This window comes from Pseudophryne corroboree, chromosome 9, assembly GCF_028390025.1.
Source record: "Pseudophryne corroboree isolate aPseCor3 chromosome 9, aPseCor3.hap2, whole genome shotgun sequence".
NCBI lineage: Eukaryota > Metazoa > Chordata > Amphibia > Anura > Myobatrachidae > Pseudophryne > Pseudophryne corroboree.
The window spans coordinates 476,043,482-476,062,897 of NC_086452.1; the positions used below are offsets into that span (position 1 = coordinate 476,043,482).

The 19,416-nt window shown below is 49.9% G+C and overlaps 1 protein-coding gene and 1 pseudogene across 3 annotated transcripts in view; one reads left to right on the plus strand and one right to left on the minus strand.

Annotated features, from left to right (window-relative positions):
* The window catches only part of CAMKV (CaM kinase like vesicle associated), a 188,152-nt gene that overhangs the window by 134,299 nt on the left and 34,437 nt on the right, over window positions 1-19,416 (minus strand). The window lies entirely within an intron of this gene.
* On the plus strand, window positions 15,896-16,014 carry LOC134962172 (5S ribosomal RNA; annotated as a pseudogene).

The window sequence follows — 19,416 nt, forward strand, 5'->3', positions numbered from 1 at the left end:
CACATGTGTGCATTGTGTGGGGGGACAGACATTAGCAAGTGAGTCACACAATAGAAATGGTGTCCTTGGCTCAGGTACAGGCGGAGGGTGGAACTTTATAGTTGGGTTAAATCTGGGCGTTACCATGGCAACAATCCACAGCCGCCGTATCCAGCTACTGCTATTAAGGCATCAATCTGACACGTGTAATACTCAGGCTGGGGGTTCAGACTGCTGGGGTGTAGGGAGAGGGGGGAGACAACTTCATCGCTGGGAGACAGGAGAGGGGGATACACACCTTCATCACTGGGAGACAGGACAGGGAGAGGGGGAGACAACTTCATCGCTGGGAGACAGGAGAGGGGGAGACAACTTCATCGCTGGGAGACAGGACAGGGAGAGGGGGAGACACACCTTCATCACTGGGAGACAGGACAGGGAGAGGGGGAGACACACCTTCATCACTGGGGGACAGGGAGAGGGGGAGACACACCTTCATCACTGGGAGACAGGGAGAGGGGGAGACACACCTTCATCGCTGGGAGACAGGACAGGGAGAGGGGGAGGCACACCTTCATCACTGGGAGACAGGACAGGGAGAGGGGGAGACACCTTCATCACTGGGAGACAGGGAGAGGGGGAGACACACCTTCATCGCTGGGAGACAGGACAGGGAGAGGGGGATACACACCTTCATCACTGGGAGACAGGACAGGGAGAGGGGGAGACACCTTCATCGCTGGGAGACAGGAGAGGGGGAGACACACCTTCATCACTGGGAGACAGGACAGGGAGAGGGGGAGACAACTTCATCGCTGGGAGACAGGAGAGGGGGAGACACACCTTCATCACTGGGAGACAGGACAGGGAGAGGGGGAGACAACTTCATCACTGGGAGACAGGACAGGGAGAGGGGGAGACACACCTTCATCACTGGGAGACAGGACAGGGAGAGGGGGAGACAACTTCATCGCTGGGAGACAGGAGAGGGGGAGACACACCTTCATCACTGGGAGACAGGACAGGGAGAGGGGGAGACAACTTCATCGCTGGGAGACAGGAGAGGGGGAGACAACTTCATCGCTGGGAGACAGGAGAGGGGGAGACACACCTTCATCACTGGGAGACAGGACAGGGAGAGGGGGAGACACACCTTCATCACTGGGAGACAGGACAGGGAGAGGGGGAGACACACCTTCATCACTGGGAGACAGGACAGGGAGAGAGGGAGACACCATCACTGGGAGACAGGAGAGGAAGAGGGGGAGACAAACCTTCATCACTGGGAGACATGAGACGAAGATGGGGAGACACACCTTCATCACTGGGAGACAGGACAGGGAGAGGGGGAGACACACCTTCATCGCTGGGAGACAGGGAGAGGGGGAGACACACCATCACTGGGAGACAGGACAGAGAGAAGGGGGAGACACACCTTCATCACTGGGAGACAGGACAGGGAGAGGGGGAGACACACCTTCATCACTGGGAGACAGGACAGGGAGAGGGGGGAGACACACCTTCATCACTGAGGGAGAGGGGGAGACACACCTTCATCACTGGGAGACAGGACAGGGAGAGGGGGGAGACACACCTTCATCACTGGGAGAGGGGGAGACACACCTTCATCACTGGGAGACAGGACAGGGAGAGGGGGAGACACACCTTCATCGCTAGGAGACAGGAGAGGGGGAGACACACTGTCATTGCTGGGAGACAGGACAGTGAGAGGGGGAGATACCTTCATCGCTGGGAGACATTACAGTGAGAGGGGGAGACACACCTTCATCGCTGGGAGACAGGAGAGGGGGAGACACCTTCATCGCTGGGAGACAGGACAGGGAGAGGGGGAGACACCTTCATCACTGGGAGACAGGAGAGGGAGAGACACACCTTTATCGCTGGGAGACAGGACAGGGAGAGGAGAGACACCTTCATCACTGGGAGAGGGGGGAGACACACCATCACTGGGAGAGGGGGGAGACACACCTTTATCGCTGGGAGACAGGATACGGAGAGGGGAGTCACCTTCATTGACACGGAGAGGGTAGACACCTTCATTGCCGGGAGAGGGGAGAGACACACCTTCATTGCTGGGAGCCAGACAGGGAGAGGGAAGACACCTTCATCTCTGGGAGACAGTGAGAGGGAAGACACACCATCGCTGGGATACTTGGTGAGGAGGTGGAGATATAGGGTGAAATGGGGTACAGGGTTAGGAGGTGGAGATTCAGGGTGAGGAGATGGGGGATACTGTGAGAAGGCAGAGATGCAGGGTGAGGAGGTGGAGATACATGTTGTGGAGGTGGATATACTGAGTGAGGAGGTGAAATGCTGGGTGAGGAGGCAGAGATACAGGGTGAGATGGTGGAGATACAAGGTGAGGAGGTGGAGATACAAGGAGAGGAGGTGTGGATACTGGGTGAAGAAGTGGGATACTGGCTGCAGAGGTGGGGTACAGGTTGAGGAAGTGAGATACTGGGTGAAGAAATGGGATACTGGATGAGGAGGTGGAGATACATGGTGTGGAGGTGGATATACTGGGTGAGAAAATGAGGGATACTGGGTGAGGAGATGATGGATACTGGTTGAGGAGGCATAGATACAGGGTGAAATGATGGAGATACAAGGTGAGGAGGTGTGGATACTGGGTGAGGAGCTGGGGTTACTGGGTGAAGAAGTGGGGTACAGGTTGAGGAAGTGGGATACTGAGTGAAGAAGTGGGATACTGGGTGAGGAGGTGGAGATACAGGGTGAGGAGGTGGAGATACAGGGTGAGGAGGTGGAGATACATGGTGTGGAGGTGGATATGCTGAGTGAGGAGATGAGGGATACTGGGTGAGGAGGCGTAGATACGGGGTAAGATGGTGGAGATACAGCGTGAGGAAGTGGGATACTGGGTGAAGAAGTGGGATACTGGCTGCGGAGGTGGGGTACAGGTTGAGGAAGTGGGATACTGGGTGAATAGTTGGGGATACTAGGTGAAGTAGGGTACAGGGTGAGGAGGAGGAGATGCAGGGTGAGGAGGTGGGCATACAGTGTGAGGATTTGGAGATACAAGGTGTGGAGGTGGGTATACAGGGTGATGAGGTGGAGATACAGGGTGAGGAGGTGGAGACGCAGGGTGAGGAGGTGGAGATACAGGGTGAGGAGGTGGAGATGCAGGGTGAGGAGGTGGAGATACAAAGTGTGGAGGTGGAGATACAGGTTGAGGAGGTGGGGATACAAGGTGAGGAGGTAGAGATACAAGGTGTGGAGGTGGAGATGCAGGGTGAGAAGGTGGAGATGCAGGGTGAGGAGGTGGAGATACAAGGTGTGGAGGTGGAGATGCATGGTGAGGAGGTGGAGATGCAGGGTGAGAAGGTGGAGATGCAGGGTGAGAAGGTGGAGATGCAGGGTGAGGAGGTGGAGATGCAGGGTGAGGAGGTGGAGATAGATGCAGGGTGAGGAGGTGGAGATGCAGGGTGTGGAGGTGGGTATGCAGGGTGAGGAGGTGGAGATACAGGGTGAGGAGGTGGAGATAGATGCAGGGTGAGGAGGTGGAGATGCAGGGTGTGGTGGTTGAGATACAAGGTGAGGAGGTGGATATGCAGGGTGAGGTGGTGGAGATACAGGGTGAGGAAGTGGAGATAGATGCAGGGTGTGGAGGTTGAGATACAAGGTGAGGAGGTGGAGATACAGGGTGAGGAGGTAGAGATACAGGGTGAGGAGGTGGAGATACAAGGTGTGGAGGTGGGTATGCAGGGTGAGGAGGTGGAGATACAAGGTGTGGAGGTGGGTATACAGGGTGAGGAGGTGGAGATACAGGGTGAGGAGGTGGAGATACAGGGTGAGGAGGTGGATATGCAGGGTGAGGTGGTGGAGATATAGGGTGAGGAAGTGGAGATAGATGCAGGGTGTGGAGGTTGAGATACAAGGTGAGGAGGTGGAGATACAGGGTGAGGAGGTGGAGATACAAGGTGTGGAGGTGGGTATGCAGGGTGAGGAGGTGGAGATACAAGGTGTGGAGGTGGGTATACAGGGTGAGGAGGTGGAGATACAGGGTGAGGAGGTGGAGATACAGGGTGAGGAGGTGGAGATACAGGGTAAGGAGGTGGAGATACAAGGTGTGGAGGTGGAGATACAGGGTGAGGAGGTGGAGATACAGGGTGAGGAGGTGGAGATACAAGGTGTGGAGGTGGGTATGCAGGGTGAGGAGGTGGAGATACAGGGTGAGGAGGTGGAGATAGATGCAGGGTGAGGAGGTGGAGATGCAGGGTGTGGAGGTGGGTATGCAGGGTGAGGAGGTGGAGATACAGGGTGAGGAGGTGGAGATAGATGCAGGGTGAGGAGGTGGAGATGCAGGGTGTGGAGGTTGAGATACAAGGTGAGGAGGTGGATATGCAGGGCGAGGAGGTGGAGATGCAGGGTGAGGAGGTAGAGATACAAGGTGTGGAGGTGGGTACACTGGGTAAGGAGGTGAAATGCTGGCTGAGGAGATGGGTACATAGTCATACACGTACTGTACTATACTAAGGCCCTGAGTCATTGCGTTCTGGGAAATAAATCTGATCTCCGCCTGCCCTCAGTCAGGCTCATATATGGAGCCACACCGCTCCTGTCTATGCGTTAGTGATTGCTGTCAGCCCTATAGCTGGTGCAAGGGATTTGTCTGAGATGGATTCTAGGCATACACAGAACTCTAATAGGACGAAGTTCCGTAATAATTTTGCCAACCATCTACTCCCACTAAGCTGCATATGGAGTTGCGTCTGAGTTAGCTGCGACCATTGCTTCCCATAGTTGCGTATGCAGTGGCCGTTGCTGCAAATCGTGCGATCCGTCTGCAGAGCGAGCTTGTGCTGAATCAGCCACGTAGCGAAGGAGGAATGGGCCTGGCGCTGATATTTCATTATGCTGTCACTGTAACGAGCGTACAATTAGCGGCTTCTTAAGGCTCACCGGCACATCCAGTCATTAGCTGATGCGGACATTCATGCAGGGCACAAACTTTGTTCCCATTCCACAAATGTTAGAATCAGCAAAGTAATGGATGTGGCGTCCGGTGATCGGCAGACAGGAGCCTGGGTGTGGGAAGGGAATTATACTGGGCCTCGGGTAAGATGTATCCAGCACACGTCTGGTGAATAGGTGCTGGAATACTGCAGGGTGCTGTGTGGATTTCCTTTATGTATCTGCAGTGAATAAAGTGTGTTCTACAGTTTTCTCCCGATCAGATCAGTGCCCCCCATTTGTGATTTTCCACGCAGCAGCTCCCTGATATATTATCAGTGCAGGAGCCATCTTGAGGAGATGGGGAATACTGTGAGAAGGCAGAGATGCAGGGTGTGGAGGTGGATATACTGGGGTATATTTACTAAAATTCGTATTTTCCCGTCTGAGGTCAAAGTTCAATCACGAATGACATCGAAAGTGTAAAGTTGCAACTTTTTGAATTTATTACGACTAATTTACTAAGCTGTCGTATTCTGCATTTTCGGATTTACCGATGGCGATGTCATTCGGGTTTTTTTGCAGTGTTTTACGTGAGTGACTTGTAAAACACTGCCGACTTTAATGCAATGAATCTCGGCCGGATCTGAGAGATCCGTGCTGGGCTTCATTGTGCACCTTTTTAAACATTGAAATCAGTGTTGAAATAAAAAAAAAATTGCGTGGGGTCCCCCCTCCTAAGCCAAACCAGCTTTGGGCTCTTTGAGCCGGTCCTGGTTGTAAAAATATGGGGGGGAAATGATAGGGGTTCCCCCATATTTAAACAACCAGCACCGGGCTCTGCGCCTGGTCCTGGTTCCAAAAATACGGGGGACAAAAAGCGTAGGGGTCCCCCGTATTTCTGAAACCAGCACCGGGCTCCACTAGCCAGATACATAATGCCACAGCCGGGGGACACTTTTATCTAGGTCCCTGCGGCCCTGGCATTACATAACCAACTAGTCACCCCTGGCCGGGGTACCCTGGAGGAGTGGGGGCCCCTTCAATCAAGGGGTCCCCCCCCTCCAGCCACCCAAGGGCCAGGGGTGAAGCCCGAGGCTGTCCCCCCATCCAAGGGCTGCGGATGGGAGGCTGATAGCCTTTTTGTCAAAAAATTAATATTGTTTTTAGTAGCAGTACTACAATTCCCAGCAAGCCTCCCCCGCAAGCTGGTACTTGGAGAACCACAAGTACCAGCATGCGGTGGAAAACCGGGCCCGCTGGTACCTGTAGTACTACTACTAAAAAAAATACCCCAATAAAAACAGAAGACACACACCTTGAAAGTAAAACTTTAATACATACATCCACACCTCCATATACAAATACTTACCTATGTTCACACGAGGGTCGGTCCTCTTCTCCATGTAGAATCCATGGTGTACCTGTTGAAAAAATTATACTCACAAAATCCAGGGTAGAAGGCTCCTCTTTTAATCCATTTGTAATCCAGGTACTTTGCAAAATAACAAAACGGACACCCGCCCTCGCACTGAAAGGGGCCCCATGTTTTCACATGGGACCCCTTTCCCCGAATGCCAGGAACCCCCTCTGACTTATGTCTAAGACGGTTCCATCAGCCAATCAGGGAACGCCACGTTGTGGCACCCTCCTGATTGGCTGTGTGCTCCTGTACTGTATGACAGGCAGCACCCGGCAGTGTTACAATGTAGCGCCTATGCGCTCCATTGTAACCAATGGTGGGAACTTTGTGGTCAGCGGTTGACCGAAAGTAACCTCACCGCTGACCACAAAGTTCCCACCATTGGTTATAATGGAGCGCATAGGCGCTACATTGTAACATTGCCGTGTGCTGCCTGTCATACACTACAGGAGCACACAGCCAATCAGGAGGGTGCCACAACGTGGCGCTCCCTGATTGGCTGATGGAACCGTCTTAGACATAAGTCAGAGGGGGTTCCTGGCATTCGGGGAAAGGGGTCCCATGTGAAAAAAACATAAGGCCCCTTTCAGTGCGAGGTCGGGTGTCCGTTTTGTTATTTTGCAAAGTACCTGGATTACAAATGGATTAAAAGAGGAGCCATCTACACTGGATTTTGTGAGTATAATTTTTTCAACAGGTACACCATGGATTCTACATGGAGAAGAGGACCGACCCTCGTGTGAACATACTGTAGGTAAGTATGTGTATATGGAGGTGTGGATGTATGTATTAAAGTTTTACTTTCAAGGTGTGTGTCTTATGTTTTTATTGGGGTATTTTTTTAGTAGTAGTACTACAGGTACCAGCGGGCCCAGTTTTCCACCGCATGCTGGTACTTGTGGTTCTCCAAGTACCAGCTTGCGGGGGAGGCTTGCTGGGACTTGTAGTACTGCTACTAAAAACAATATTCATTTTTTGACAAAAAGGCTATCAGCCCCCCATCCGCAGCCCTTGGATGGGGGGGACAGCCTCGGGCTTCACCCCTGGCCCTTGGGTGGCTGGAGGGGGGGGGACCCCTTGATTGAAGGGGCCCCCACTCCTCCAGGGTACCCCGGCCAGGGGTGACTAGATGGTTATGTAATGCCAGGGCCGCAGGGACCTAGATAAAAGTGTCCCCCGGCTGTGGCATTATGTATCTGGCTAGTGGAGCCCGGTGCTGGTTTCAGAAATACGGGGGACCCCTACGCTTTTTGTCCCCCGTATTTTTGGAACCAGGACCAGGCGCAGAGCCCGGTGCTGGTTGTTTAAATATGGGGGAACCCCTATCATTTTTTTCCCCATATTTTTTCAACCAGGGCCGGCTCAAAGAGCCCGAGGCTGGTTTTGCTTAGGAGGGGGGACCCCACGCATTTTTTTTTTTAAATTAACACTTTCCCACCCCTTCCCACTGAAAAACATGCACGGATCTCATGGATCCGTGCATGCCTATCCAAACACGGGGGGAAAAAGCAGGTCTGTTTATTTTTAGCACTTTTTCACGAATTGTGGCCCTCATTCCGAGTTGTTCGCTCGCAAGGCGAATGTAGCAGAGTTACACACGCTAAGCCGCCGCCTACTGGGAGTGAATCTTAGCTTCTTAAAATTGCGACCGACGTACGCGCAATATTGCGATTACAAACGAGTTAGCAGTTTCAGAGTAGCTCCAGACTTACTCTGCCTGTGCGATCATTTCAGTGCTTGTCGTTCCTGGTTGACGTCACAAACACACCCAGCGTTCGCCCAGGCACTCCCACCGTTTCCCCGGCCACTCCTGCGTTTTTTCCGGAAACGGTAGCGTTTTCAGCCACACGCCCCTGAAACGCCGTGTATCCGCCCAGTAACACCCATTTCCTGTCAATCACATTACGATCGCCGGAGCGAAGAAAAAGCCGTGAGTAAAAATACTTTCTTCATAGTAAAGTTACTTGGCGCAGTCGCAGTGCGAACATTGCGCATGCGTACTAAGCGGATTTTCACTGCGATGCGATGAAAAATACCGAGCGAACAACTCGGAATGAGGGCCTGTATTTCAGCACGGCAGTGTTTGGCTATTGTCGGCAGTGTTTGTGATTTGCACTTTTTAGTAAATTACCGATTTCTACCAAATTGCAGGCGTATTTGACCGATGGTGTATTGATTCGTCATTTTTTCCTAGGACTTCCAAAATAATACGAATGCCCTCATCACTGCCGTGATTTGAGTTTAGTAAATTCCCGAAATGACACTTTGAAGAAAAAACACCATCTCGGTCAAAATCGGGACCTTAGTAAATATACCCCACTGAGTGAGGAGGTGAAATGCTGGGTGAGGAGGCAGAGATACAGGGTGAGATGGTGGAGATACAAGGTGAGGAGGTGGAGATACAAGGAGAGGAGGTGTGGATACTGGGTGAGGAGTTGTGGATACTGGGTGAAGAAGTGGGATACTGGCTGCAGAGGTGGGGTACAGGTTGAGGAAGTGAGATACTGGGTGAAGAAATGGGATACTGGGTGAGGAGGTGGAGATACATGGTGTGGAGGTGGATATACTGGGTGAGAAAATGAGGGATACTGGGTGAGGAGATGATGGATACTGGTTGAGGAGGCATAGATACAGGGTGAAATGGTGGAGATACAAGGTGAGGAGGTGTGGATACTGGGTGTGGAGCTGGGGTTACTGGGTGAAGAAGTGGGATACTGGCTGCGGAGGTGCGGTACAGGTTGAGGAAGTGGGATACTGAGTGAAGAAGTGGGATACTGGGTGAGGAGGTGGAGATACAGGGTGAGGAGGTGGAGATACAGGGTGAGGAGGTGGAGATACAGGGTGAGGAGGTGGAGATACATGGTGTGGAGGTGGATATGCTGAGTGAGGAGATGAGGGATACTGGGTGAGGAGGCGTAGATACGGGGTAAGATGGTGGAGATACAGCGTGAGGAAGTGGGATACTGGCTGCGGAGGTGGGGTACAGGTTGAGGAAGTGGGATACTGGATGAATTGTTGGGGATACTAGGTGAAGTAGGGTACAGGGTGAGGAGGTGGAGATGCAGGGTGAGGAGGTGGGCATACAGTGTGAGGATTTGGAGATACGGGGTAAGGAGGTAGAGATACAAGGTGTGGAGGTGGGTATACAGGGTGATGAGGTGGAGATACAGGGTGAGGAGGTGGAGACATAGGGTGAGGAGGTGGAGATACAAGGTGTGGAGGTGGAGATACAGGGTGAGGAGGTGGAGATGCAGGGTGAGGAGGTGGAGATACAAAGTGTGGAGGTGGAGATACAGGGTGAGGAGGTGGGGATACAAGGTGAGGAGGTAGAGATACAAGGTGTGGAGGTGGAGATGCAGGGTGAGAAGGTGGAGATGCAGGGTGAGGAGGTGGAGATACAGTGTGAGCAGGTGGAGATACAAGGTGTGGAGGTGGAGAAACATGGTGAGGAGGTGGAGATGCAGGGTGAGAAGGTGGAGATGCAGGGTGAGAAGGTGGAGATGCAGGGTGAGGAGGTGGAGATACAATGTGAGGAGGTGGAGATACAGGGTGAGGAGGCGGAGATACAGGGTGAGGAGGTAGAGATACAAGGTGTGGAGGTGGAGATAGATGCTGGGTGAGGAGGTGGAGATGCAGGGTGAGGAGGTGGAGATGCAGGGTGAGGAGGTGGAGATGCAGGGTGAGGAGGTGGAGATACAGGGTGAGGAGGTGGAGATACAGGGTGTGGAGGTGGGTATACTGGGTAAGGAGGTGAAATGCTGGCTAAGGAGATGGGTACATACACGTACTATACTAAGGCCCTGAGTCATTGCATTCTGGGAAATAAATCTGATCTCCGCCTGCCCTCAGTCAGGCTCATATATGGAGCCACACCGCTCCTGTCTATGCGTTAGTGATTGCTGTCAGCCCTATAGCTGGTGCAAGGGATTTGTCTGAGATGGATTCTAGGCATACACAGAACTCTAATAGGACGAAGTTCCGTAATAATTTTGCCAACCATCTACTCCCACTAAGCTGCATGTGGAGTTGCGTCTGAGTTAGCTGCGACCATTGCTTCCCATAGTTGCGTATGCAGTGGCCGTTGCTGCAAATCGTGCGATCCGTCTGCAGAGCGAGCTTGTGCTGAATCAGCCACGTAGCGAAGGAGGAATGGGCCTGGCGCTGATATTTCATTATGCTGTCACTGTAACGAGCGTACAATTAGCGGCTTCTTAAGGCTCACCGGCACATCCAGTCATTAGCTGATGCGGACATTCATGCAGGGCACAAACTTTGTTCCCATTCCACAAATGTTAGAATCAGCAAAGTAATGGATGTGGCGTCCGGTGATCGGCAGACAGGAGCCTGGGTGTGGGAAGGGAATTATACTGGGCCTCGGGTAAGATGTATCCAGCACACGGCTGGTGAATAGGTGCTGGAATACTGCAGGGTGCTGTGTGGATTTCCTTTATGTATCTGCAGTGAATAAAGTGTGTTCTACAGTTTTCTCCCCATCAGATCAGTGCCCCCCATTTGTGCTTTGCCACGCAGCAGCTCCCTGATATATTATCAGTGCAGGAGCCATCTTGTTCCAGAATCCAGGTCATCTTGTGTCATCCCACAGCCCAGCAAGCTCTTATTTCCCTTGTAACATGTTATTACAGGACGGCTCCATTATAAGGTGACAATCTACCGAGTGACTTATTGCCTCCAGGATTCCTGTCAGTATAGCAGCTTCTTATTGCCTCGTTAGCCCTGTGATTCTCAATGCTGATCTGTCTGTCTAATTGGCTTACAGGATCTTCTAGTCACCCCACATTCCCATTGTGTCTCTGACTCTCATTGTGTATTCATATCTCTATTACCGTTGTTAGATTTACTCCAGTTCTTATTGGACCAGAGAGGTTTCATGTAAATCATTGTCAGATGTCTCCTGTACATGATCCATTCTTTGGGGCTCATGAACTGGGACCATGGATATTCTAGTCCATGCTTAATGCACAGCTCTTATTAGTAGCTGTCTGCGTGATTGGATGCAGCAGTATGTAAGTGACTCACTTGGAACCAGTCACATCAGCTGTAACTACAAAGAAAGTCTTCTCTACCGCCAATCAGCTGTTAGTATGTGGCTGACACTGTCAGAAAGTATATATATATATATATATATATATATATGGACAGGACCTTAACCCATAATAGAAGCATACTGTGTGTTTAAAATCCAAGAGATACCTGAGAGAAATGCTCATATTTTTCAGTCAGTGTAGGGACTGACCAATAGGCAATGGCCGTGAAGGGTCTGGTCAGCTTAGCAAATTACTGAAGTGTTTTGGAACTAACATTCCCTGAATTTAGATGAATTACAATTTGAAGTGTTATTAGGTGAGTGCTGAGTTTGTATTATTTGTTTACTTAAATAATACCTTGCCACATGCAGCTCTGGATTGGTAGCCTCCAAGCATATAGACTGTAGGCCCACTTGGACTGCGTGTCTGCCCCCACTCCACCTATCTCAACAGAGCAGCCTCTAGGTGTGGTCACACCTGCCTTCTTTGTGTGGGCAGATCCCTCCTGCTCCACACAGAACCTGTTGCTCACCATCATCACCTATCTTCATTTTACCACATTTAACCCACCCCTGCACATCTGGCACTTCTAGCAAATGTCACTCAGAAGGGCCAATGGGCCGGTCTGTACAACAGTGAGCCGGGAAGGGTTTGTCCTCCCCTCTGCCGTACGAAGTGCCCGTAGTGTTGGTAATACCTGTTGCTAAGCAATATGAGGATGTGGACTCGCAGCACGCACCCATGAGCAGTGTCCACGCGCCCCATTGCTAAGCAATATGGGGGTGTGCTGCGAGTCCAAACCCCCATGAGCAGTGCCCGCACACTCATTTTACGTAGCGCAACACCCTTCACATGCACACGCATGACTGCAAGGGCCAAAAAGCAGAGTCAGTCCATCACTGCCCTCCCTAAATCAAAACTCCTGGATTAAGCGACATGGGACAAGGCATTCTCATGGTGAAATCCCTCTTCACTCTTCTCATGAGGGCCGTACGGCGCATCCAAGATCATCCAGGCTCTTCTTTTTTTCCTCACTTTATGGTACCACTTGAACTCCTTGCTTTCTACGTGAAGCACTTCAAATTCATTCTTGGATCAAAATCCAGCAAATTCTTTTCCTCAGAATCTTCTGGTTCAGACAAAGGACAGCTTTTTCTTTGTTTCTTTTTAACAGAATAAAGGGTTCTCTTGTTTAAACTTCTTAAGGGCACACCCATTGGCCAACTGGAAACATCTTTAATCTTCAGCCTTGAAGCCCGGTATTGGCTACTGGCATACTTCACTGGTAACTCATCTTTTATCAAAGAGTCACTATTATCCCTTTTGCCATCATCATCATCTTCAGATCTTGGCTTTATGTTAGAGGACATACTGGTACTGTCACTCAGATTCTGTATTCTCTTGTTCACATAACACAATTCAATGTTTAGTCCACTGAGGCACATAGAATGGCTTTGATGGCTATCTGCCACTTCAATAATGCTCATATCTCTCATATCTTCTTGAGCATCCACTTTTTGGGACTTTAAAATAGGATGAACAATTACAACATGTTCCATCAGCACAGGTTGAAGTTCACTCTTCACAGATGTCTTTATTTTCAAATTTGGTTTTGGTTGGTCTACTAGCTTCAAGCTTTGTGGTTTGAGACAACTTCACTTCCTCACAGACCAATTTAGCGGCATTGTGAGTTCCATACTGGTTGCATGAAGGCATTGTTTCACCTACAGGAGTATTACTCTTCACAAGAGTACTTTCTGTAAGGTTCTGCTTTCCACTGCAACAGTGTGATTAGGTCACATTAATATCACTCCGAACACATGGCGACAACGGAGTCTCATCCATGGAAGCCATATCTCTGTAGACTTCTGTACAATCCTGTACCTTTGCCTCCAGGAACAGATGATCACCATCTATATTTGTCAGTTATTTATCACCAACTTTAGACACAGCTTTGTTATCTGGAACTGGAATTTTTTGGGAAGACTTCACACCTTCAGCTATCACTGCAAGCTGAAAGTCACTGCAAGGTATCTTATCCACTATTACAAGACAGTCTTTCAGGGACTTTCCCAACTTTTGTACTTCGGTCCCTTCTTGCACACTGGTTACTTTTAATGAGGACATCCCGATTGTCCCACTGCTGCTGAGAGATAGTATCTTTCTGAAACATCTGACTTTGTTTAAGCAATTCACTGTCTGCTGTTCATTACACAAGACACTTTGCATCTGTAGCATATCACTCTTCATGCCAGCCTTTGCAGGATCAACCTGTAGTAGCTGCTGCTTGTGTTTAGGTACTTATGTCACACTAGGTTCAGTGAAGACATCAGATACCATTGTGGTTCCAGAATCCAATATCAGAGTGTTATCCAACTTCTTTTCCTCTTTTGCTTTTCCTGCTACCACCTGGAACTTGTTCGGAGTTGCAGACAGCTGCTCTTCTAGCGGAGTAGTATTTCCCATGGCACTTGCCAACTTGTTCTTAGGGTGTGTACACATGGTGAGATTCGGACTATGCCCGATTCTCACTATGCGACAGGGGCCGGGTCGGCACATAGTCAGTATCGCAAGCACATAATGAGTGTGCTTGTGATACTGGCTCTGTGCGATTTTGGCTAAGTGTCAATTTTGACTATCTCTTCTATAGAGATAGTCAAAATTGACTTGCCTGCACAGTCTATCTTTTCTTTCGATGCCGACCGCGCGGGACCGTGCATCGGCATAGAATCGGGATCGCAAGGTGACTGTCACCTTGCGATCTCCAATAACTTTTCTTCCGATTCTGACTATAAAATCTCACCGTGTGTACACACCTTCAGTCTTCAGAAGATTGCTCTCCATATCTTCATATTCAGCAAGACTTTTGTACAGCTATTTCAGACTCTGCAACGTTTAATTTACACTGCAGCTCCAGTTCTCTGGCATTCATTTCCATTTGGAGAATTTGCAACTAGCTATGGATACTTAACAGACATTTCTCAAGGTTCTTATTGTCTACTTGCAATCTTACAGCCATGCCATGTGTGCGGTTAATTTCTCTCTCCAAAGCTTCATTTCATTCTACTGTGTCATGCAGTCTTTCCTCTAACAACACATTTTTCCCACTCTGTTACTCTGAATCTGCTCTTGCTGCAGCCAAGTTGGATTTGAGTGTCTGTATTTGCTCCCTTCAAAACCGTTCATATAGTTGTTGGGGGGGGTTTTCTAATTTTTTTAGTTAATATAGTTTAAAAAGTATTTTTTTCAAATATTTCAATATTATATTATGCTCATCTGCAAAACGGATCTCCTCATAAAAAACTGGGTGACACATTGGGACGGCACAGTCGCATGTAATCTGACAATACCAGTTAAGTGGTTAAAGCGTGCTTCAAGGTGGGCAATCTCCCTGTCTCTGTCCTCATGGTCTTTCTTCCACTGAGCATACGTCTGCAGCATCTGGAGATATTTCTCTTTTAACCCACAAAGCTTTTCAGCCAGAGAATCTCTCCCTAATTTACACTCTTCCAGTTTCTGCTGAAGAGCCAAGCGACTCTGGCGCAATGCAACCATTTCTTTCTCTTGCTTTGCAAAAAGCATATCCTTCTCGTGCACTTGTTCTAATAATTTTTTATTCTTTAGGCACAGCACATCATACTCATATTTTGTAATACATTTTGATGCTGAAGCCTCCACAAAACATTCAGAAACAGCTGACAATTCGAATTGTGTCTCTTCAAAAACTTTAATTTCCAACTCTCTTTTTTCTTGCTCTTGCTTAAGGGACATTTTTAAAGAATCTAACTCACCGGGCAGCTTTTTCTCAACTTGCTGATGTACAAATCTTTCTTCCGCTGACTTCCTCTTCGAGTCACGTATTTGCTCATAAAAATATGACAGTCTTCTTTTCATTTGGTCATATTCTGCTCTGCTGATATATATTCTTTCCCTGGCAGACCAAGCACCCTATTACACTGAGCACCCAATGATACTGAAAATTGGATGATCCTATTCCGTTGCATATGCAGAGAGAAAATACTCTCCTGGCTGTGGTAGTCTGGATACAATAAACACAATGTAACTGGAAAGTATCAATGTATAGATAAAAAGAAAAAAGAGAAGAGAAATAACACTGTGGCTAAAATGAATGAAGTATCACTTTGGCTACTGACACAAAAAGATGCTGTAGTATTGACAAAAAAAGGAAATCATTCGATTAATGAGAGACTACGGCCATGATCTAAATAAACATAAATGAGAATAATTGTGCACCAATTTTTGGTATCATTGTTATTCAGAATTGTTCTTTTTCCCTCATGTTCTACTGAAATATTTGACATGTAATGTTAGTCATAAGTTTATCTCTGCAATAGATTAGTTCCATTTGGGCTTAACTCCTGCAGTAGGACTTGCCCACTGCGCACCTATCTTTTCATATCTCCTTTGGCTTTTCACTGTCACTATTCACACCTTTATCCTGTGAAATTCGTGAACTCTCATCAGTGATTCCAGAGCAAAAGATCATGAACTATTTCTCTACTATCATACCACACTGGAAACGCCCGAATCCATCTGATCTTGGAAGCTAATCAGTGTTGGGCTGAGTCAGTACTCGGGTGGGAGACTCCTGAGGAAGACTCAGTTTAGTAGAGCACATCAAGGATCCATATGCTCAGTGCCTAACACTGACAGCAGATTCACCCTTCTCATCTAGTACCATTCTGTTCTCTTTCCATCACAAGTGGCAGGCCAATTATATTGTGTGTTTTCATCAGCCCACATTTACAATTGTTACCGAAGCTCAGAGACTTTGTTCTAACTTTTGTACAGGCGCACGTTTGAGACTAATCCGTGAATTCACTATCTAGGTTAATTTCTAACATAATTTAGATATAACCCAGACAGCCTATATTTACTATCCAATATTAGTAGTGTTATTATTGCTACCATTATGTATACATCAAACTACTGGCAATTTTATTTGTAATATCAATAAAAGTTAATTAATTTTTAATAAACTTTTTTAATTCTATCTCTAACATTTCAAGTAATATCTTTCCAAATCAAGAGTGCACCCACAAAAGAGTCTTCTTTTCTCTTTCTTTTGTCTTATGTTTCAATACTGACTCAGGGTGCACCACCAAACATAATATAGATTAGAAAACATGTTTTTCTCTACATCTATCATTTTAATTTGGTATTTATAATTCTACATTTTATTACCATTAAATTCATTCTGTGCGGTATCCCCACAATACATAACTTCAAAAGTCAACAGTTGCATCATGGTGTTTTCCTGCAGAGCCCTGGCGGCTTCCTGATGAACCAGCAATGCCTTCACAATCATCAGATGATGACACTACCATGAAGAACACGGGGCAACAGTCTTTTCAGCCAACACAAATTAGGTGTCTGTCACTTAAAATTTTAAACAGCTCCAGAAGTGCAGTTTATCCGGTAGCCGACCGTTCCATGGGGGTCATTCCGAGTTGTTAGCTCGTTATTTTTTTCTCGCAATGGAGCGATTAGTCGCTAATGCGCATGCGCAATGTCCGCAGTGCGACTGCGCCAAGTAAATTTGCTAAGAAGTTTGGTATTTTACTCACGGCATTACAAGGTTTTTTCTTCGTTCTGCTGATCGTTGTGTGATTGACAGGAAGTGGGTGTTTCTGGGCGGAAACTGGCCGTTTTATGGGAGTGTGCGAAAAAACGCTACCGTTTCTGGGAAATACGCGGGAGTGGCTGGAGAAACGGAGGAGTGTCTGGGCGAACGCTGGGTGTGTTTGTGGCGTTAAACCAGGAACGACAAGCACTGAACTGATCGCACTGGCAGAGTAAGTCTCGAGCTACTCAGAAACTGCACAGTGAAGTCTTTTCGCAATATTGCGAATCTTTCGGTCGCAATTTTGATAAGCTAAGATTCACTCCCAGTAGGCGGCGGCTTAGCGTGTGCAATGCTGCTAAAAGCAGCTTGCGAGCGAACAACTCGGAATGAGGGCCCATATGCAGGTCTGGACTGGCCTCCTTGCCCTCAGAAACATCCAGGCATACAGAGAACCCCCCTCCAGAACTCTGTTCCTATAGGGCAGCATCTAGGGGTGATTACACCTTCTTTTTCTTCCCGGTATGATCACACCTGCTTTTTTTGTCCCACATCACCGCCTCACTGAAAGCGACACATCCCCGCCTCACTGACAGCAGCACATCCCCGCCTCACTGACAGCAGCACATCCCCGCCTCACTGACAGCAGCACATCCCCGCCTCACTGACAGCGGCACATCCCCGCCTCACTGACAGCGGCACATCCCCCGCCTCACTGACAGCGGCACATCCCCGCCTCACTGACTGCAGCACATCCCCGCCTCACTGACAGCAGCACATCCCCGCCTCACTGACAGCAGCACATCCCCGCCTCACTGACAGCAGCACATCCCCGCCTCACTGACAGCAGCTCATCCCCGCCTCACTGACAGTAGCACATCACTCCCTCACTGACAGCAGCACATCCCCTCCTCACTGACAGCAGCACATCCCCGCCTCACTAACAGCAGCACATCCCCACCTCACTGACAGCAGCACATCCCCGCCTCACTGAAAGCGACACATCCCCGCCTCACTGAAAGCGACACATACCCGCCTCACTGACAGCGGCACATCCCCGCCTCACTGACAGCAGCACATCCCTGCCTCACTGACAGCAGCACACCCCAGCCAGCAGAACATCACACTCTCACTGACAGCAGAACATCCCCCGCCTCAATGACAGCAACACATCCCCCCTCACTGACAGCAGCACATCCTCCGCCTCACTGACAGCAGCACATCCCCCCCTCACTGACAGCGGCACATCCCCGCCTCACTGACAGCGGCACATCCCCGCCTCACTGACCGCGGCACATCCCCCCTTACTGACAGCGTCACATTCCCTCCTCACTGACAGCGACACATCCCCCACCTCACTGACAGCAGCGCATCCCCACCTCACTGACAGCAGCACATCCCCCCTCACTGACAGCAGCACATCCCCGCCTCACTGACAGCAGCACATCCCCGCCTCACTGACAGCAGCACATCCCCGCCTCACTGACAGCAGAACATCCCCGCCTCACTGACAGCAGCACATCCCCGCCTCACTGACAGCAGCACATCCCCGCCTCACTGACAGCAGCACATCCCTGCCTCACTGACAGCAGCACATTCCCGCCTCAATGACAGCAGCACATCACTACCTCACTGACAGCAGCACATCCCCACCTCACTGACAGCAGCACATCCCCGCCTCACTGACAGTGGCACATCCCCTCCTCACTGACAGCAGAACATCCCCCACCTCACTGACAGCAGAACATCCCCCACCTCACTGACAGCAGCACATCCCCGCCTTACTGACAGCAGCACATCCCCGCCTTACTGACAGCAGCACATCCCCGCCTCACTGACAGCAGCACATCCCCGCCTCACTGACAGCGGCACATCCCCGCCTCACTGACAGCGGCACATCCCCCCTCACTGACAGCGTCACATTCCCTCCTCACTGACAGCGGCACATCCCCCGCCTCACTGACAGCAGCACATCCCCGCCTCACTGACAGCGGCACATCTCTGACTCACTGACAGTGGCACATCCCCGCCTCACTGACAGCAGCACATCCCCGCCTCAATGACAGCGGCACATCCCCCCTCACTGACAGCGGCACATCCCCGCCTCACTGACAGCGGCACATTTCCGCCTCACTGACAGCGGCACATCTCTGACTCACTGACAGCGGCACATCCCTGCCTCACTGACAGCGGCACATCTCTGACTCACTGACAGTGGCACATCCCCGCCTCACTGACAGCAGCACATCCCGCCTCACTGACAGCAGCACATCCCCGCCTCACTGACAGCAGCACATCCCCGCCTCAATGACAGCAACACATCCCCCCTCACTGACGGCGGCACATCCCCGCCTCACTGACAGCGGCACATCCCCGCCTCACTGACAGCAGCACATCCCCCCTCACTGACAGCGACACATCCCCGCCTCACTGACAGCAGCACATCCCCGCCT